The following is a 21,738-nucleotide window of genomic DNA, read 5'->3' as shown; positions in this document are numbered from 1 at the left end:
GGGAGGAAGCCAGCTAAAGTTCAGCGAGCCCTGCGGAAACCTCCCAAAGCGGCGCTTTCCCCAATGGAGGAGGAGGAGGAGGAGGGGGAGGAAGCCAGCTAAAGTTCAGTGAGCCCTGCAGCTCTTTGGAAACCTCCCAAAGCGGCGCTTTCCCCAGCCTGTTATTTGAATTATCGCAAGACCCGCGTGTCGCCGACAGCGCAGCCCTGTCGCTGCTCTGGACAGGGGGGTGAAAGAGTGAGGGGGGGTCGGTTGTGTTTCTTCGTGTGTTCCTTCCAATCACACGTGTGGCGTTAGAGACACTGCCAGATTGCCTGCTGCTGTCTGCTGTGGACAGAAGAGGCTTTAAAATATCATTTTATCTAACCTGATGTTATTTCAGTGTTAAAAAGCATTCTTCCGTGGTTCAGAATATGTGGAATTACAGTACGAAAGCAGTTTTGGCGTGTGACAACGTGGCTTATTTATGCTGTCTTCAGCAGGAGGGTTTTTAATCTTTCTATTAATTTAAAGACCTGAGCGACATAATTATTTCCTGCAAAAATCACAGGGGCAGTAATTGCCTGGACCCTTCTTTTCCTGTTGTGCAGAGACCTGTTAATGGGATTCTTCTCTCAGAAAGAAAGGTCTCCTTAGCAGCATTTAATGGCAAGAATGGAGCAGTGTCAGGTAGAAACTGAAGGTATTTCAATGAAGAGGAGTATTCTAAAGAATTCCAAGCTAAACTCTGGAGTGTTCGGTGTTTTGCAAATTATTCATGAAGTCATGTATTTAAAAAGTAGAAATGATATGCACTTAAGTGTGAAATTTAATGAGAAAGTAGTAAAGTTAAAACTTGAAAAGTTGAGTGTGCACGTAGAAAATAGAAATCCAGGTTGCATAATTAGGGGAGGTGAGAGAAAGAGGGGAGGGGATGACATAAGAATTTCCAGCCATTTACAAATGGGGAGAGACTATGCAAATGTATGTATTTATGAGTTTGCCTGAGAGGGTTTTGTAAGCTCTGATACAGGCTCTTGTTTGGCTTTATTTGGTGCTGAGGTGCAAGTCCAAACATGCCAAAGGGCCAGGGCCACACGCGCAGGGCTACTGGGGCCTGGCAGGGTCCTGCTGCGTGGGCAGTGCTGGGGGAATCATGGAAACTGGAAACCACATCATCCAGTGACAGAAACTTTGGGACAAGGCTGGAGAGAGGCAGGTGTTTGGTGCTTCCAGCTGTAACACACTCACTTCCTCATTCTGCCTTTGCCGGAGTTTTTCTGCTGGGAATTTGCATTCCGGTTGGTTGCTCTGCCCAGAATTTGGGGGAAAACAGGGACAAAATGAATCCTATATTTCTAAAAGCAAGCTGAGGGAAGAAAAAGATGTCTTGCCTATTTTCAGTACTTCTGACCTGTCACTGAACAACTTTGTTTCCCACGCTTTGGAGAAGGGAGCTACATGTTATTTTGCATGTATTTGCATCTGGAATGTGCTTTTTGTTGTTCCCTCTGAAAATCTTCCCGAGTCTGGGCAATTAACAGCTCTCTGAAAAATGCACATCCTTTGATTTTTGTTTTTTAGTAACTTCAATGTCTGAAGATTCTGTCCTCAACATACTGGAATCTCCAAGAGCTTCCAGTGGTGGCTGAGCTGACTCTGTGCCCGTCCCAAAGCATAAATGAAGGTGCTGTGGCTTCAGATGATAATAAACCAGATTGTCACTGTCACGGTGACAGTTCCAGTTGGCCTTGGCCAGTTTGGAGCTAAGAGCTGGCACTGGCTGAGCCTGCTGTGGTGACTGGATGGGAGATTTGCTGGCACAACACAGGGAAAATGGATTTGTAAAATAATTGAAGAGTGGGGCAGGCAGAGCAGGGGAATGGGAGTTCTGTGAGCGTCGGCTTAACATAACTTTATATATACAGAATTTTAATACAGAGTGAACAAAAAGCAAAGGGGAGGTGTGAAGAAGAACTACCCATACTTAGCTCTTCTTTGTTTATAATGTTTTCCTAATCTTAGTTATTAAAATGAAGTTTTAATTTCTTTAGAAGTTATTTGCAAAGGAAAAACTGTGTCAGAAATATCATTGATGTCAAATTTGAATATATCTCATAAACTTTAGTCTTTGAAAAAAAATCCTTCTGGTTTCTATTACCTGGGTTTTTCATCTTTTTTGGTATTGCAGTGTCAGCTCACTGTTCCAGCAGGTATCGTGCAGAATATTCTGGAGATCTAGGTTTCCACTGCTTGTGCTGGAAGCGTTGGCCAAGTGTTGGCCAAGTGCAGGGCCGGGTGGATTTTGGTGCCTTCAGGCCATCCCAGTAGCAGAGCCCTCCCCAGGGAAGGTGCTCTGTGTTCCCTGGCTGCCACCCTGCTGTGTTTCACCACAGCTTCTTGCTTTTTTTTTTTTTTTTCAGTGTACCATTTGCACACTCAAACAAGAGAGGGCAAACGTGGAGTTTCTTTAAACAAGGGATTTATTTATCTCAAGAGTATGCAAAAGATGAATTGCTTTGGGTATCTCCCGCCCATTGCTTTGGGTCTGATTCAAAACAGCAAAATCATCGTGAAGGTGCCATTTACTTCGCTTGGCCTTAAAAAAACCTTTTAAAGGATAACAACAGAACTTCATGTTGTCGTTGTCATATTATGTGTATCTTTAAAAGTGAATAATTTTATTATAATCTGACACGGGCATTTTCTAGTGATGTGAAAGGTCCTTCGCTGTCAGGAGGATGATGATTTTATGGCTCAAAGTGTTTTTAGTTTTTGACATTGAATAACGCTGGGTGTTGAGGTGTGAGGATGAGCATCTGACAGCAGGACCTGGAGGTGAAGTGGGTTACCCCACCACTGAGGATGGTGCTTCTGCTGATTCAGGGGGTTCCCCGTTCCTCTGGTTGTACAACGCGCATCAAGCCAGGACGGGAACCGGATGTTTAGAAAATTATGCCCAAATACAGTCCTGTGCATCATCACAAATGACACAGAATTTACATGTTTTGCTCTGTGGGCATGCAGGGGTGTAGACTGTATGTCTCAGAATGGGATTTATAATTTCTTTCATATGCAAATGAACAAAGTGCCTGTACTTGCTGTCAGAGATAAACATCATTCCATAAATACAAGCACAGCCTGCCTTCCTGCCAGAACCACGGTTACCTCGGAGAGTTCTGGGTACCAGGTGAAACAGGAACAGTCCTGAGGCTGCTTTAACCAGGCCGTTAAGCATCCTGGGGTGAAGTCTATCAGACTCGGACAATCTGCAGACCTGGAATTTATTCCTCTATCTAAGTGGTACTTTCCGGGTTCCAGGGTGAGCTCTTACATTGTGACAGTTTTAAGTAATGACCAAAATGACTTGTTTTTGGCTTTTTGAACAAAGCCTCTAGCCTACTTAGCAAGGATGCTGTTCCTTCTCACTGAGTCAAGAATACTTAATATTCCCTTGGTGTTGTTAGTGTTATTTTATTTTGTATCTTGAGCTTTTGTCCATCTCTCTTTTTGCCCGACCAGCCCCTGTTCTCCTGCTGGCTCTCACTGTGTCTGCCTGCCTGGGCTGCAACTCCTCCTTGTTGCTCTCTTACTTCCGAGCCCCAATCTCTTTGCCAGACAAATCCAAACTCCCCTCATTCATCTGATCTTTGTCTTCCTCTTCATCCTCCTCCAAATCAGCATTTCTGGTTTTTTGGTGCCCACCTGTTAATTTTTTTTACTGGCTCCTATTTCCAGCCTCCTTCCTAGAACAACCTTATCCACGATTTTCCCTCTGGCTACCAGTCCAGCCTCAACACACTTTTATTCTACTATATTGCACCTGATTCTAACTTTTCTCTGAATTTGGTGATTCCTTTGCTCCACCTGACTGTGGCTCAAGCGGCTGAGAAATGAGAACACAGCCAAGAGTGCTCTGGTTTCTCTAGCTGTGGTCAGTGCTGGGCTTCCAAAAGAAATTCCAAGAATAGCCGTGTAAGCTGTGGATCAACTGCATGGAAACTTTAATACATCAAGTCTCTACTGAATTTATGCAAAGGGATTGTTCAGGGATTGAAATTCAGTCCTGGATTTAGAATACTTAGATTTCACAGCTAAATCAAACCCCAGTACTTGGTGCAATGGCTGTTCCTTGCCAGATTTTTAGTCTAAACTCTAAAGGACAAGAGCTACTGTTTCATAAAAGATTGCCAGATACATTATTTTTTTTAACCTTGAGAAGATGATATATTATCCTGAGACTTGTTCTTAAACAGCTGGAACACTTAAAACAACTTAAAAAAAGACAAATTAAAAAAAGAACACCCAAACCCTGTGAACATATCTCCAGCTGGAATATTCCAGTCAAATGGATAAACATTTGTCATAATAAGTACCCGTAGCAGGAGACGTGAAGTGGTGCTGATACATGTAAGACCTTTCTAGAATACACAAACCTGTCTATTTTTTATCCCAAATACGAAATGACATCTCTCCTCTTTGGGAGTTTATTCTTGGTGCAGCATTCCATGTGTGGGGCTACAGGATTGTGGACTTTTCTGCACCTGTCCCTGTTACCAGACAGGCTTCTGGCTTCAATTACAGAGAAGGAGGATGATCAGAATTTGAAAATAATATCTTTTTGCTATTCCTCTGTTGAGGAGGATTCACACATTGGGCTCTCCACTGAGCCTGGATCTAATAAACTTTTAATCCTCGTTTGAAGTGAATGTTTCTTGTTAATTATTTTTATGATAATAAATATAAATCAGCAAGGGTTTTTTCGTTGTTTTTCTGAAGAAAGTCACTAATATAAAATTACAAATGAGTATTTGTTTTTAAATTGTCAACAAACTTTCCGTGTGTGGAAACAAATGTTTTAGATAGTAAACATACTCTTTGAGCTGAGTTCTGTGATAATCTTAGAGCCTGTAAAATGTGAAGGTTTGACCCAAGGGTTTGTTGTACTTTTATGACTAATCTGGAGACTGTAAAGCTGATCTCCATGTTTTTACTGTTCTTTGAAATGGTGACATCACGTTGCATATTTATTGCTAAAGTTGAATTTTCTGGTATATCAGATATCAGAAGGCATTTTTACAGGAGCATTTGTAGAAGACTCAAGAGTGATTGAAGTGCACATCATATACTGCAGGAATCCAGGCATTAGCCGTGTAACGCTGCTTGTGTGTTACTGACATCAAAATTGCCCAGTGCCTCAGTTCCCCAAACTGCCCAGTTCAGCTCTTCACCCAGTCAAACCGTTTAAGGGAACAATATTCCCAGCACCATGAGGTCTGATTTAGGAGGTTTATGTGGTGCCCACCCCACTTTGGCACACTCAAAACAGCCACGACGTGATGCCCCGGGGTCTGGCGGAGCTGAAATTCTCTCCTCCCTCGGATGCTGCCTGCGGATCCCGAGCAGTACCAGCTGGGCTCGGGTCAGGAATGTGAGTTTGGTGGAGGCTGAGAGGAGACCAGCCGTGCCCATTCCCCACAATATATGCCATACACACATATCCTGCATTGCTGAGGGATTTATACATTCAAGGGGCCTTCCAGCCTCACGTCAGATGAGCTCATACCATTTGTGTCTGTCTAATCCAGGCATCGTGTGGTCCTTCTGCTTATGGCAAGTGTGTGGTTTGCAACTGTCCTGGGCTCCCTCCAGTCATTCCCTCACCTGTCCCTGCTGAAGACCATTTCTAGAAGCAGTTCTAAGAGTAAAGTTGTAGGGGTAAGAGTGCTCGTGCTAAGTCCTCGAGGTCCCCACCACGCTTTGGGAGACCTCAGCAGGAGTTAATGGCCCAGGGAAGTGTCCTGTGTTCACTTGAATATGAGGAAGAACTTTTTCACGGTGAGGGTGACGGAGCCCTGGAACAGGCTGCCCAGGGAGGTTGAGGAGTCCCCTTGGGAGATTTTCAAGCCCCGCCTGGATGCAGTCCTGAGTAACATGCTCTGACAAGCTCTGGGTGGTCCTGCTTTAGCAGGGGAGTTGGACTAGATGATCTCTATGGTCCCTTCCAACTCTAAAAATTCAGTGAAATTCAGTGAAATTCAGTGTTCAGGTGGGTGTTGCAGCCCCTGCCGGGTGACACACTGCTCAGCTACACTGCTGACCACCTCCACAGCTCAGTGGTTCTCTGGTGGTTTTGCATGAATACCTTGAAATAAAATGTTTAATTTTAGGTGGAATTGGAACATCTTATTTGGCACAAACCAAAAGCTTGTGCTTTTTTACAGACAAGCTGAAAAAGTGGTTTTGATCTGAACGGAAGTAATTCTTACTTAACCAATTCAAACTGAAAATATCTGTGATGGGCCAATGCCAGAAAGCTGTTCCTGGCAGATCTCGGCTGGCGAGGTTCACATCTCTGACATTCTGCCTCTGAAATTTAGAGTTTCCAGTCCCAATCTCATGAGAATTGCCTGCAAACCCTTGACTGAAATGGGTGGTTTAACTGGAGAATATGACTTTCTCGGTAAGCAGCATCTTGGGAAGCTCAGCTGCAGTTTCTGCCATGTGGCATTTTCCAGCGGGGGCTGAGGAGCCCCTCAATTCAGGCAGATGCAGAACCAAAACCAGACTTAGAATTACTTGGGTGAGAGCGACTCCGGGATGGCACATCTCATGCACTAATGTAGAAGAGACATTTAAAATCCATATTAAGGGCCATGGAAAGTGGCACAGTTTTTAGAATTAAGTCTGTGGTATTTCAGAGGTGTCTTGGGGGGGGGTTCAGGAGGGTCAGTAGAACCTCTTCTAACATACTAAGGGAATCTGAGCTTGTGTGTGTCTCTCAGGCTTAAGGATCTGAGCCCATAACCTGAGCTGACCTCTGGAAGTGCACTCACAAAGCTTACCTGGGCCGGATTATTTAACACACACAGGAAATCTGCTCTAGTCAATAGAGGAGGGGGTTGAACAGACTCGTTCTCTTTCCCCTCTTGCCATTGACTTATTGCATGAATAAATGGCTGTGTAGCCCCAAATCTGTCCATTGAATAGCTCCCGTCAGCCCTTCGTCAAAGAAACGTTGAGTTCAAAGCACCTTTATATATATTTATATATATACTGCAAGTAATTTTGCCTAAATTAGATAAAACAGACTGGTAAAACAAGAAGGATTTGCTCATATTAAATAAAAAAGAAATCCTTTCCAGGTTAGTGAACAGTCAGTCATTAGATGAGACTAATAGAATTTCATGTTGTGTACCTAGGAAAACTCCTTCTTTTAATATATAAAATCAGGTTTGCAAAGCAGAGATCAATTGTAGGATCTTGTATATCCACATATAGGAATTTCCAGAACAGACACCTTCTGTGCTTCCTGTTTTCTATTAATAACTTCTTACAACTTCAGCACATGAAAAATGTCTTGAAACCTGTTCCTGAGTTTTTTCCGTGGTGAAAACTCTCACAAAAGCTGCTGTGAAATTGCCATTGTGGACAGCTTGCAGAGTAAGGTTCTTATTAGCAGGAAAGGTTCATAGAACAGAAAATGTATGCTTCCTAAAATATTAATCTTAAATGTAAAATGGCTCTGTATATTATTCCATCATCCTTAGTGCCTTCTGAAGCTCAGGGAGACTCCAGAATTTAAATGATTAACTGCAATTTCCAGACTGCTGGCCAAATGAATGCTTACCAAATGTGAAGTTATGTGATTAATGAGCCAGGTTTGCTTGGAGACCTCTGAAACTCTTTTCAGTGTTTGATTCTAAGAATAATATTGCTTTTACTTGTGAAAATACGTGTGCTCAAGTTGCCTCGTGAGACAGATGGATTTTTTCAAAAGTTATCTTCGAGAGGCGTTAGTTCAGATCCTGGTGGCTTTAAACGTTTTTAAGCTCTACTGCAGTAAACAAAAGCAAATGAGAAAGAAATATCTGTTATGGGTCACTATTCTGGACTGAACTGTGCTTAACACCCAGCCCTTCGTGTTCTCTATCTGTGTTGACCCCGTGTAATTTTTGCCTTTAAAACCCACCCGCTGCTGGCCCAAGGCACTGCCAGAGTCCGTGGGTTCCCTCGCTCTATGTTGGTTTATCTGGGAGGGTGGCAGAGCTGCCCCGCTCTGTATCTGGAATTTAATCGCCTAATGCTCCTTTTCTTTATGACATCTAATGGCTACATTATTTATTTAGCCTCCCCGGGACAAAGCCACCATTGTGCTGGAGTGTTGTGAGAGAAAGCAGAGAGCCCGCTGCTGCCTGTGCCCTGTAACTGGATCGACAAACCACCAGAAGCCCGGGATATTTATTTATTTTTCAAAGTGCAGAAAGAGAGGAGCACATACCTGATGACAAAAGCAGGCAGCAGCTGGCATTTCTGCTCTTCAGCCGGACCCTTGTCCCCAGGGAGCCATAACATCCCTCTCTTATTACTTTCTCACATCTTACAACACTTAAAAGGTAAACAAATAGACAACCATTTCCCTGGGAGTTGTTTAGTAGCATCTCGCTGCTCTTTAGTACTTAGAGATGTGTGTGTGACCCCTGAACAAATTTTTTAAATACAGTGACAAGTTTCATTTAAATCTGAGTTTTATAATTATCTGTGAAAAAATAAAGTGTACTACTTCAGATGAGTGACACATTCCAGAAACGGTGCCCTATTTCTTTTTTTAATGCCCTTTCACGTAGCCAGTTTAAAGAGAGAGTTTTGCCACTGATTTGGGTGGAATCAGTGTCAGACTCACAGCAGACTCCTGCTGAGCTCCTGTTTGCTGGATGCAGGTTGGCATCTCGGGCACCGCACCACCGAGGGTCCACCCTCTGCTATCAGCTCTGGGGAGCACAGATTGGAGGGACAAGCCCTAATTCAATGCTTTAAGTGCTTTGCACCCCAACTCTGTTTGATACAGAAGGAAGCTCAGCCCAGCACTGACACTGTGAGCGTGAAGTGGCTGGGGATGAATTTCTGTGTTACGGCAGGAGCTACTGGGATGGGTCGGTGCTGCCGAAATGCTGCCGTCCTGCCCTGCTCCCCTCCTCTCCCCTGGCATCGGCTCCACATTCACCCGGTTCCTCAGTGCACTCTTTTGGCTCAATAAACCAGCAGATAAAACAGATAAAAACCCTGAGCAGCTCCTGCTGGATCAGCAGAGTGAATCCTCTGGCAGAGTCCAGCGAGCACTGGAGCTGCAGCCAGGCTGGTGTCGGGATGGGAGAGAGAAGCAGGCAGAGAAGGGTGAAGGCAGTCTCAGCAGAGAAGGAAAGATGAAGACAGTCTCACTCCTTTGGGCAGCAACAGGGACTCGGCTGCATTTCCATTTAAATGGCTTGAGCAGATCCTGCTCTGAGGCCCAGGGATGGCTGGAATCTGTGGCTCACACAAAATGAAGTTCAGCTGGTTTGAGAAACTGTCTTAAACAGTAAAATTAAACCCACTCATCCAGGCTGGCACAGCCCCTTGGTTCAGACACTTAGATGTCCCAATGTTGTATGATACCACGTATGGTATTCTCTAAAGATTTTTCTGTCAGTTCAAAGAGCTCGGGCACTGGTGGAGCAGCATTTAAATGTGCTTACGACATGGTTTTAGCTGGGAACATTTTTCAGCTAAAAACTTTTCTTTTTCTAATGCAGCTTTCAAATATGATTTGATTGTTCTCACCTACAGCTCTGCTGTTATTTCCAGGGACAAATCCTGTGACCTTACTCCATCAAAACTCCCAGTGAAGGTTTAGGTGACTAAGAGCAGGCTGGGCTGTCGGGGGGGCAATGCCAATTGAAGGTAATTGTGGGCAGCTGGGCATTCCCCAGCACACAGCCCCTGCTTCTGCTCCCCCCACAGCAGAGACTCCCCAGCTGCTTCCACTGCCAGGAATTGGGAAACGAGCCTTAAAAGGAGCCCGAGCAAAGGCAGGTTCTGTAGGTTGCTGTGGCTGTAGAACATTGTGTGTCTGATGAGGGACTGAAGGAACACGGGGACCTGTCTCTGATCCAGGGTACGTCTGTGGGACTTAGAACAATAGCACTGGCTGTGTGTTACCTTTCTTCTACAAACTATTACCAAACAATTTACTGAATCATAGGAAATGCTAAAAAATACTGATTGTGTTTGCTGTAACATTATGCCAAAGGCTTAACTGCTGTAGAAGTTAGTGGATTCTAGTGAAAAAATAATGAATATGTGTCTGTAATAGCACTGCCCGAGTCCTGTGCCCCAGGAGCTAGCTTGGTTCCTAGGTACAGCAGCCACATCTGTGAGGTCTGGGACTGATGAGGTCTCTCAGGGATATTATTTTGTCTATTAGGCTGCTGTTACTTGGATGGTTTTGGTGGGTAAAACCCAGGATTTTTATTTTTACTTTATATCTGTACTGCCATTGACCTAGTTTTTGAAGCCAATAACCCCGAGCAGCCATCTGTATCCCAGCTGATGCCAAGTAATGAAAATAACAGTGAAAGGTAACAGCCTGCTGGGCGATGGGAGGTTTTTATGGGCAACATTTGCTGTTTGTGTCGCTTCCCCCTTTTGGATTTCACTTCCCAACACCTCATACAAGAGGCTGGGAAGGCAGATGCGGGAGCAGTGCTGCGGGGTGGGGGGGCTCCCATCAGCCCACGGCTCCTCACCTGCCTGAGATGGGTGAGGAATCCCTGGGTAGATGTGGGTTTACTTCATCCTGCTGCCTTAGGGGGCTCACTGTAGTACGTGAGGTGCCGGTGAACGCTGAGCAGACACCTCCCCTGCTTGTTGGTGAGCCCTGATGGCTTCTGTGTTTTATGTGGAGTTACGGGTCCTTGCCTTCAGGAGCTGAACACCACCTCGCAATGTGCAGATTAGGCAGGAAATCTGGAAAATAGCATTAAGAGGCAAGTTTTGGCCCTTAATCCCAATTTTCTACTTCCAAGCAATTTTCTTGGCAGTGTTCAGAAATGAGAGGCAACCACTGGCATCTTTATCACAAGCATTACAAGACTTTATGCATCTCTGAAGCATTAGCTGTAAAAATTCAAGGATTCCCTGAAAGCATTAGCTCTCAATGAAGAAATCCACCGCGTGTGTCAATGTTTCTGGCTGTGAAGAAGAGTTTGAAAACATGATGTAAGTGCACTCTAAACATTGAGGAGCTCAAGGATAGTTAAAATGAACTTAGCTCTGTTTTTACGAAATCCTTGGATTGTTTTTACTCTTGGCCCTGTTTATTGTTGTTACCATGTACGTTTAGAGATGACAAACCTCAGCATGCTTTTTTGTGACTCTCAGATCTCCTGAGAATACTTGATTTATTTCCCAGCAGTGATGAATGACTGGCTGGTGTGCTGCTTGTGCTGACATCAGAGGAAGTTTTTTGCCTTGATTCCGTCGTATTCTCAGATTCTAATGTATTGTAGTGTTCTTAATTGCCAAGAGCAGCCGTAAATTCTCTCTTCTGGGGTCTCTCCATCCCATCTCATTCAATTGTTATTAGTCATTAAACATATTACTGCATTTGAGTGGGGGCAGGGCTGTGGTTAACCCTGTCTCTCAGGGGTGCGTGTCCCTCCTGTGCTGATCAGTGGCTGGATCCCAGGACAGAGCAAAGGGCAGTTGTTCAGCCTGAATCTACAGCACTTCCATGCAAAGGCAGGGGGAAGGTTTAATTGTTAATACTTGTAAAACACGGATTTGCTGTGACAGCTGTGGCCCCAGAGGAGCTGTCGCCCTGCTCCCCCTTAGCTCTGCCCAGGCTCTGTGGTTCCAGCAGCTGATGGTGGCTGTGCAGCCCCTAACGCAGCTGAACCCATCTCAGAACAATTTGCCATTGTGGGATACAAACCATTAGAGCTGTGGACCATATATAATATTTAATCACTTCTTTACGAGACAGCTGGTTTATAATTTAAGGAGGAGTGTTTGGAGGCATGCGATTTATATTTGAAATCTAATGTTATAACTAGTGAATGCTATTATTGTATGCATAGTACTGTGTATTATTGCAAGTTCCTAGCAAAACTGTCTGGTTTTGAGCTCTGGGTTACGTGATCTTGTGCTGACAGGGCCCTTTTCCTGCGGCAGTTTCAGGTGATTTGCTGGGAGCTGTGGCTGATGCTCTCCTCCCTGCAGAGCTTTCCACACCCTCACCTTGGGAGGGGACCTGTGTTTGATTCTGAGAGTCTCAGGGGTTTTCATGGATTTATCCTGACCGCAGTGTGGCAAGAAGAGTGTTGTTTATCCCCCATTTACATGCAGGAGACACTTCATTTAAGAACACTTAAACTTTCATGTCAGTTCTTGTCCAGAGTGGTCAGGAGACAGATGTGGGGTGCAAAGAAATACCTTGATGTGCTCAAATGTCTTTAAAAAAATAATTATAATCTTATTGTAATGTAAGGGCCAAAGCTTACAAAGATGTGTGGCAAATCTCGGTGCTAAACTGAACTCTCCCAAATTATATCCTCGCTGCTGAATTCAGCTCCTCCCACTGTGCCTGGGAGAGGCAGGAATTAGTGCATTCATTAACCTTCTCAGGCCTCAGGTGCAAAAATGATGACTTTGGCTTTCTATATGTTTGGTTTTTTTCTTGTGGTATGTTTATTATTCCTGTAGGACTGATTACATGGTGACAACTCTGTCTCCAGCGAGAGGTTTGTTCCTGACCTGGTAAGAGTTGCTCAGGTTTGTCTTTTTCCTTCCAAGCTGGCATCATGCAGAGTAAGATTATTTTTGACTGATTACATGGTGACAACTCTGTCTCCAACGAGAGGTTTGTTCCTGACCTGGTAGGAGTTGCTCAGGTTTGTCTTTTTCCTTCTAAGCTGGCATCACGCAGAGTAAGATATTTTTATATTTTTTTCTCCTCATTTCTCGGGCCATTGGGAACAGTCCCGTCCGCTTCTGTTGTAGAACACTTGACTCCATCAGATACCAAGTCCCTGCTTTGTGAAAACAGTATTTAATGCAATGACTAAACACCGAGTTAGTTACTGAGTAACTTCCTGGGCGCCCTTCTCTATTCTCTGGGAATTACTGATCACATTACGAGCTGGTGAACAAAAAAATTAGGCTCAGGGATGGCCTATTTGTGTACAGGATTGTGGAGAGGAGCCTGGATGGTTGCTTACAGAGAAACCTTGAGCGTGGGTTAAATGGATCATCAGAGAGCTGTATTCCCCTCCTGCGCAGGAGTTGAGATGTTCCTGACATGGCAAACCCCATCCCCTCTGGCTCTGCCATAAACCAGGGACAGATTCTGAACCCTCTGCAGCAGAATCTGTGTCCCCACTGGATCGTCGTCTGCTCCTTGGCCACTGTGTGAAAACTGAAGGTAGCCACAAATGAGCAGGTTATTTTTGGAGGAAACGTGGAAGGAATTCCCAGTTTTCCCTTGAGAGACAATACGTAAGGACAAACCAGAGAGCTGTTGCCTGCATGGCATTATCCAGTTGGCAGCTTAGTTTGAGGGGAAAAAATAGTGGCATAAAATCGGCTTATTTTTTAAGCCCAGCTGGAAATGAGTAGGAATTCATCTCACCACATAAGGAAGTTAGAAAATGTTAGTATCAGGCTCCATTGCATACATTTGGAGGCAGGAAGGAATTTATTGCAGAGGCTTGAGCTGATTCAGAGTCGCACAAAATAGATGAAAGCCTCAATCTGTGTGTCTGTGTGCCTTCTGTGCTGTTTTATGGACAAAACATTAAAAATAAAATAAAAAAAACCACAAAATCCTGCAGTGTATGAAGCATAGCTGCAGTGTTTCCTTGAGCTGTATTAACTTTTCTTGTGCAACCCTTTTTCTCTCTGCCTCTGAAAGTAGTACATAGGTTTTTAAGAAAATCAGATCAAATTGTTGGATTAAATCTAACGACTCTCAGTTGGATTTAATTAGCTTTGGCCTAGTGGTGGTTCTCAGCTGCCCCAAAGCAAGGGCTCTGGCCAGTGCAGTGTGACCCCGGCTGGGGACAGGGAAGGACAAGGAGAGAAGGATGCTCCTCTGGTGATGCCACCCCGAGGTGATGTGTTGGGTCCTGGGGGGTGAGGGCCTCCCCTGCTCTCTCCACTGTGGCCTCGGTGGCATCTTCATGGAATTTTTCAGTTGTGCCCACGTGGGAGTCGTGGCTGCTGCCCAACGGGCCGGGCAGAAAAAAACCCTGTCGTTAATAATTGACTGGTGAGATAATGAAATAGCCGAGCCTGCTGTTTGCTTTCCTTCCTTTTCCACTGCCACTGTAACACTGTGTGCAGCGGGATGCCAGAAAGCAAAGGGCAGTTTCCAGCCGTGGGGCAGAGGAGCTCTCTGTGACAGTCGCCTCCGCAGCTTTGGTGCCGGTGCTGCCTCCGAGACGTCCCGGTCGCATGGTGGGGCCGGGTGAGATTGGGGAAATCTCTGACACGGTACAAGTTGCATTGAAAACAGCCCAGGTTCTGATGTTTGCAGTTTCTCTTCCACTGACTTTCAGATTTTTTTTCTGTGGACACAGCTGGAATGTGGAGCCAAAACGTCAGCTTTGGTTTCTGAAGAGAACAGTGGAGGTAGAAAATGTGAACTAGCTGTGCTGACTGTGAGCATGCACCCAGGTCTCCAGAGGTAACTAAGCTAAACATCATTTCAGAGCATGTATGTGTATTTTTAGATGGCTGTATCTGGTATATATTGTCTCTCTGTGGTTCAGCAGTTGCCGTGATACCTGTCTCTATATTTGCTTTATGCAAGAAAAGGATGACACTAACCTTCTGGTGACTCTGTGTTGTATCTTGCTTTCTGTAAGTGTGGTAGGAGCAGTGATTCTGCTGATCTGTGGTCTAAGTAACTCTTATCATCTCTGGATAAATGCATGTGTTTGGGGAGGGAGAGAGATTCAGTGAAACCCTGAGCACAGACCTTTGATGGCCACAGTGTCCGTGTCTGTGTTATGGTCTGGATGATTGTGCTCGGTTCTCCTTGTAGGCAGGTTTTCCTTCATCCAGACGATGGCTCTTGGACCATGTTCCCGAGCAGCTGGAGGATGCCCCACGGGTCCTCAGCCCTCACAGGGTCTAGTGCAGAGTTTCATGTTCCCGAGCAGCTGGAGGATGCCCCACAGGGTCTAGTGCAGAGTTAGTATGATGTTACATGGCCTGAGTGCAGACCCCAGGTGTGAGCTGGTGGAGGTGGCAGGAGAAGAAGGTGTGATGCTGGAAACCAGTGTGGAAGTGTCCTGTTTTCCATGGATCCCATCTCCCCACCAAGGGCTGACTCAGCTGTCAAGTGTCTTCCAGAGCATCTGCTGCCAAAGTCCATCTGCTCCATCCAGGGGCACCCTCCTGTGACAGCTGCAGGAAAAGAGGGGAAGGAGCAGGATGTAGCTTGGAAAATATTAAAACTGCATTTTGAAATGTTTAACCTTGGGTTGAAAACAACCTTAGGCACGTGTGATTACAGAGGGTGTCCTGAACTTCAGGGTTTATCCATCTATCTCTGCATCTGCAAGGCGATGTTTTTCATAGGAGGATGTGTGAATGTAACCAAATAAGTGGAACAAGGACGGAACTTAATTTACAGGAGAAAATTCATCTTTAAAATGCTAAAATTATCAGTGTGTTATAGTGTGTAAGGGACTGATCTCACATCTGTGTCACCTCAGGTGTGACCATCAGTCTAATATGAGCACAGGAGCTCTGCTCTACCCTTGGGTGTGCAGGTTGTGTATTATTTTTTATTCAGAATATATAAAATCCAAGCCTATATCAAATAGATGAGTTAAGAGGTCTGCCCGTTAGACATTTTTACAATAAAGTAGTTACCTCGGTGGAATATATCAAATAGATGAGTTAAGAGGTCTGCCTGTTAGACATTTTTACAGTAAAGTAGTTATGCACGTCATGATCCTCTAGTGTAGGCAGTGTTTAAGTGGTGAGGCTGATGGTGAAACACATGTTCTAGATGACCCATTTGGGAACTGGAAGAGGAAATTTGTGTAGAACGGATTAAATGTAGAGAGCTGCATCTGAAAAACCTCACACCTCTCTATTTGGATGGGTACTAATTGCCATGAAGTGTTACAGAGGGGGACTCACTCTCTCTCGTTTACATGCTCACCAGAACTAATTGCCATGAAGTGTTACAGAGGGGGAGTCACTCTCTCTCTCACTTACATGCTCACCAGGTGCTCCTCTAAACGAAACCTCTGCTTCTCTGGGGTGTTACTCCCCTGTTGCCAGAGGAGCAGGGACTGCCCTGGCATCAGCTGCTTTGTTAAAGTCCCTCTGGTGATTGCTTTGGGCACTGTCTTTCCACAGAATGAAATAAATTTATGTTTTTTCCCCAGTCTGTTTCCTCCAGCATCTCCTGTCAGCTCTGCAGCGCGTCTGAATACTCTCTGCAGACCAGGTGCTTTGTTTCTGCCCGTGATCCCAACTTGCACCCCACTGTTAAACCTGTGCTAACAGAACTCGGAGATTATTTTTAACTACTAATACAGCTTCTCAATGTTTGTTATGGAAACCGGTGAGATTAAGAATAAATGCTTATGAATTCTGCCCAAATGAAAGCTATGGGAAAATACTTGAATGCAGCACTTGCCAAAGGAATGGACCAGTCTAATATAATATGTCTTTATATATTTGGTATTTTTTTCTCTTATTCCAGTGGAATGTTCTGTAGTAACTGGATATTGCATTACTGTCTCCTTCAGCCCAAAGGCAGGTACCATCAGCTTTAACATCTGGATGAATTAGACTTAAAACAGACATCCTCTGGAAAGGAATAGTTTCTGCTTCTTATGTCAAAATATGAAAGTTAAAGGGCTGATGGCTTGTTTAATACCAAATTAATTCATAATCCTTAATTTGTGTATAAGAAAATGGAAGTGCTAATATTGTTTGCTAATTATATTTTAGACTGGCAGTGTGCTATGAAAGAATGGAGAAGTTACCTGCTTTATGAGGAGAGTAAGTTATTTTTTAAAAATTAATTTGTACTTGGGAGAAGTGCTCAGAAGGCAAAAGTGTTGACTTCTGTTTCCATTGTAGTCCTTGAATGATTTTATAGTAAGGGAAATACTCCTGCTGGTGCTGATAGTGTATGGTTAAGGTTTGTAAGATAAACTTTGAGGTGCAAGGAGATGGTTTTGTTAGATGAAGCTCCACTGCCACATCTCTGCTTTCTTTCTCTCTTTCTCTGTTTTTCTCATGTGTGTTCATGAAGTTCATGGCAAGCTCTAGACTGTGCCAAGTTCAGCAGAAGGCTTCTCATTACGTTTAAGAAGTGGAGAATGAATTGTTTAATCCCTCTTTATTATATCTAAAAGCCATAATCTAAATATACACACATATATATTTATAGACATAAATAATATATATAATCCCACTCTGTTAAGAGCAAGCTGGACACTGCCCCGTGTCTCTGGATCTGTCTGGTGTAAAGCTGGAGCAGCAGCAGCAATGTTTGTTCTCATGGCAGGTTTGTCTGTGGAAAACATAATCACAGCTCAGGGAAATTGGAGTCTGCAGGGTTGGTTTTTTTTTCCTGTCTGGGCCCCTTGGACTGTAATGTCAGAGCCATCCATTAGGCTTCTGAGAACAGCTGTATATTATAACAGAAGAAAGTATGTCCAGCTGCCAGAAAACCACTGTTCTTCAGAAGATAAGATGACTTTATGGCATTTCCCAGCCAGCCCTCACTCATGAGTTGAGTGAGAGTTAGCTCTTGGAGCTCTAAGAAAGCCCAGAAGAGGCAAATTCTGATCTATATAGAGCTGTGCATATATTTGGTTTGGGATGCAGGGCAGTTGCTGGAGCTGCCTGTTACAAGCACTTAGATTTTTCTAATTGCAGGCTGTTAATAATGGACATATTTTTCAAGCTCTGTCCTGCAGAGAGTGCTAACCAGCTTTTTACTGTTAGTTATTCTGGACTCAACCCACCCATCAGTTGGAGATGTTGAACTGGATTTCACCTATTCACAGGCCAGTTTCTTCTCTTGTGGGTTTGACTCGATGCCTTGGCTGTGGGACTCAACCCACCCATCAGTTGGAGATGTTGAACTGGATTTCACCTATTCACAGGCCAGTTTCTTCTCTTGTGGGTTTGACTTGATGCCTCGGCTGCAGGAAGCTCAGGGCAGTCAGTAGTAGGTCAGGGGGACTATGAGAATTTTATTTTTCTCTGATTTTTCTTGGACAGCTTTGCTGGCAAATTCAGTAAGGTAGGAATGAGGCAGTCAGTAGTAGGTCAGGGGGACTATGATAATTTTATTTTTCTCTGATTTTTCTTAGTCAGCTTTGCTGGCAAACTCAGTGAGGTGGGAATGAGAACATCTGAGATGGCTCTGACCGCTTGTCTCTGAGCACGTGGCTTACCCTGTTCCTGAAAATTAAATAAAATCTCTTTTTTTTCCTTGCTGTGTTAAAATGTAATGGCTTATCCATCAGGGAGAAAGCAGCCCTCTGACTGTGGCCTTGTCTATTTGAGATTCCTGATTGATTTGAGATTCTTTGCCTCTTGTTTGTACTGAGTCAAGCCGGGGGGCAGAAAGTAGTTTTCTGCCCTTACAGAGCAGCCTTCTTCCTAAACTTGTTGGGAGAGAAAGGAGACTAATGAAGGCTTTTTATTTTGCATTTTCTTCTGTGTTCTCTAGGATACTGGATAATAAAAGCTAATTCTAGAGGCATATGTATAAAAATTAATGATGTCATTAGGCTTTTTCCTCTTTCTGGAATTTTGAGTTCTTTAGAGTCTGTAATTCTTCAATGCTTTTGAATATTTTTGAGTCTGTTCTTGTAGCCTGTAAAAGTGGAACGGATGGTGAATTTATGGCATCAAATGAACTTGATTAGGGTAAAAAAAAAAGGAAATTGGGATGAAGTAAGAAGCGGTGAAATGGAAACGATTGGGAAGAAAAGCATACGTTTGGGATGAAGCTGTGATTTCTGGCAAAAGTATTTTTGGGGAAGTGCTTTCAGATGCAGAAACAAAAATAAGTCTTTGGTGTTTAGCAGATTAGGGAATAATGATGATTGAAGCCGAGAGAAATTTTTGAGGCTGAATAAGGAAAGTCAGGGAATTTGAGGACAATGGAGAAGTATGTGGCGGGTGACTGCCCTAATTAAAAGGTCAGACTCTGCTGGGTGCTCAGAAAAGGGCTCTCACAGGGCTGTGAAGAATTGCCAAACCTCATCTTCCTCATTAAATCCTTGGCCAGAGACCGGATCACGGTTCTCGGGTCCAAAAGCATTTTATTTGGGCTACAGCTTTTCACCAGAGAAATATGCCTGTTATTGAAATGCCAAAGGTTTGTGTCCAAGAGAGATGTCACTGCTGTGTGGGAGATGACTCCAGGGAAGGTGTGGGATGGAGCAGTTCTGCCATCGTGGATCAAGCAAAGCTCCCACGCGAGTCAGTAGGAATCTCTTCCTTCTGTAGGGACCTTGGCATCGCTGGGTGAGGAAGTTCAGGAAGATTCCTCTCCTCTTCTCTTGTGTCCATCCGTCCTAATCCCCTCAAAAAAGGGGGATATTGGGGTGCAGTGTTATTATTTTCATCTTCCTCTAAATTATTCAAGATGCTTTCATAGGTCCAGAAAGCCTTAAGTCTGTATTTATGGTTTTTTACTGGAATTGTTTACATTCCTCAAGCCATGGTGAAATTTATTCCTGTGCACACAAACCTAAACCTCACTTAAATCCCGTTTAGGCTCTGTTTTGAGAATGTCTGACACTTTGACTTCCCCTGGCTCTCAGTAGCAGGGTACGTTTCCCACTGGGCCTGCGTAAACCAAACTTGAAAGTTTGTCCTTGGGTTTTGATGCCTGATGTCCTTGGCAACCGTTAGCCACCTGCACGATAGTTCTGGAAACTGCAGAGAATGAGAAATCTGCTTTTTAGAGTCTTCAAAAATCTTTGCGAGGAAAAAATACAGATGAGGAGAATTTTCCAGTCATCTAAAGGGGATGTCATCTGCTATGTCTGCCTTCCTGTTGGAAACCTAAAGCTAAAAATCCTAGGGGATAAAATTGTTGATTATAGGCTAGAAAAAAACAATAATAAAGGGACATATCTATTTAAAAGAGAAAAACAGTGACTTTCAGGGATGCTGGGCACAAAGGTGATCAGCCAGCCATACTTTTCTGCATGTGGTACCCTTCTGTTTCTCTCACCCTTTCAACAGTCATGAGAAAGTGATGGAATTTGAAAACTTCAGACGTTTGTCTGGAATTTCTGGATATTTCAGAGTCTGGTCAAAGCAGCAGCTCCTATTTCCAGCCATCTCGTGTCTCAGACACAGTCATCAAGAGTGCATCTGTGTTGTGCATGTGTGTAGATTTCTGTCCCAGGAAGGTCTGGATGGAGATCTGGGAACCGGTGCTAGATCATCAACTGGTGACCTCCTGAAGGTGTCTGTGCTCCCAGAACCTCGGGACTTGCCTTCCCTGGGCTTCCCTAGCACAGCCAGGAGGATCCCCTGCTGAAGCCAGACTCTCTCAGGTGATATTTCGGTCGCGATTAGATCCCATGGTCCGTGAAGCAGATGGGTCAGGTGCTGCAGACTGTGCAACTGATTGGAATCTGAAGAATTTGGGCTAATATTTACATCAGGTGTTTGCCCTGTGATAAGAAACAGGTCGTTCACAAAAATGAACATGACATAATATTGGTAGGTTGGTCACGGTGTTTGCTTCGCATTTCACACACTCACCGTTCTTGTTGCCTGGAGAACAGTTGCATATTGTAGTTTGTTACAGATTAATAGCTGCATTTCCCCCTTTATTTCCATGGAGGTTGGTTGTTTTTTTTATTTTCCAAAAAGGGCAGTTTTACAGAAATAGGTCTCTGAAGTTTTCCGCATGCCAGCGGGTTAGCAGGGTGCTGCCTTTGCCTCTGCAGTGTTTTGGAGGAAAATTTCCACTTGGTTTTCCAAAGTTACAATTCCTCACCCACAATAGCCCCGGTCTCAAAAGCAGGTTTGAACTCTGCTTGTGTTTATGAAGGAAAGTGCTCATTCTTGCTTCTCTGATGGAAAGATTGTGTTGGTAAACTTTAATGGAACTGCCCAGGTATGCAAACGTAGTGCGTGGCTGGGGGCAGTCCCAGGGGCTGTTTTTCCTGCATTGCTGAGGGTAAATCAGAGCCTTAATAAAGAAAACACCCGTGTTTCAGATGGGTGGCACTTTGGGCAAGCACTGTATGCAACTGCAGGTGAGTTATGGATTAATTAGCAGCACCTAATACAATCTAAATGAGGTGAAACAAGAACAAACTGTAAGTAGAAGAAACTTTGCCCTTAAAAGACGGGTGACTTGTTAATTGGCTGCAGTCTGGAGTTGGTGATTCCTCTCTGTACAGAGTTAATTTGCCAGAGACATGAGGCTTTGACCTACTGAGCTGGTTGCAAGGAATTTGAGATTGTGCAACACAAACCACCTTTCCCTAGAATTAAGAGGTTGAGGTGGTGACTGGTATTTTAACAACAGTCGGTGTGGGGCTGGGGACATTAGTGGGACCTGGACCTGCACTGACTGCTCGGGGACCGTATTTGATAAGGTGTGGGTGAAGAAGGAATTTTAATGGGCAGTGCTGGTACCTGAGCTGAGGAAACATACGGGATGGGCAGAAACAATGTGGATTTCCTGCCTTGCCACTACTAATTTGTTTTTCTTATTATGGTGAACACTTGGAACAAATGTTTTTTGAGCTACAAGACATCATTATCCTAGCCCAGAGACAGCCCAGCATCCTGTGTCATCTGGGTCTTGTTCTCCCTCGGCCACCAGCCCCGTGGGGAAGCATTAGACAAGTCCCATTCCCTCCAGAGACCCTGTTTCTCTTTCACACCTTTGTTTGTAGACAAGTCCCATTCCCTCCAGAG

At 44.3% G+C, this 21,738-nt stretch overlaps 1 protein-coding gene across 7 annotated transcripts in view; it reads left to right on the top strand.

Annotated features, from left to right (window-relative positions):
- SHROOM1 (shroom family member 1) overlaps positions 1-21,738 on the top strand; it is a 59,800-nt gene that overhangs the window by 22,274 nt on the left and 15,788 nt on the right. The window contains exon 1 of one of the 7 annotated variants that reach the window (XM_014947876.1): positions 14,145-14,482. The exons of the other annotated variants lie outside the window; for them this stretch is intronic. The gene's annotated coding sequence lies outside the window, so the exon portion shown is untranslated. Of the gene's footprint in view, positions 1-14,144; positions 14,483-21,738 lie in introns of those variants that run through there. 7 annotated transcript variants of the gene reach the window in all.

The sequence above is a fragment of the Calidris pugnax genome, unplaced genomic scaffold (assembly GCF_001431845.1).
Source record: "Calidris pugnax isolate Ruff unplaced genomic scaffold, ASM143184v1 scaffold27, whole genome shotgun sequence".
Taxonomy (NCBI): domain Eukaryota; kingdom Metazoa; phylum Chordata; class Aves; order Charadriiformes; family Scolopacidae; genus Calidris; species Calidris pugnax.
The sequence above is the reverse complement of the archived record's forward strand: the minus strand, read 5'-3'. Positions and strand labels throughout refer to the sequence as shown.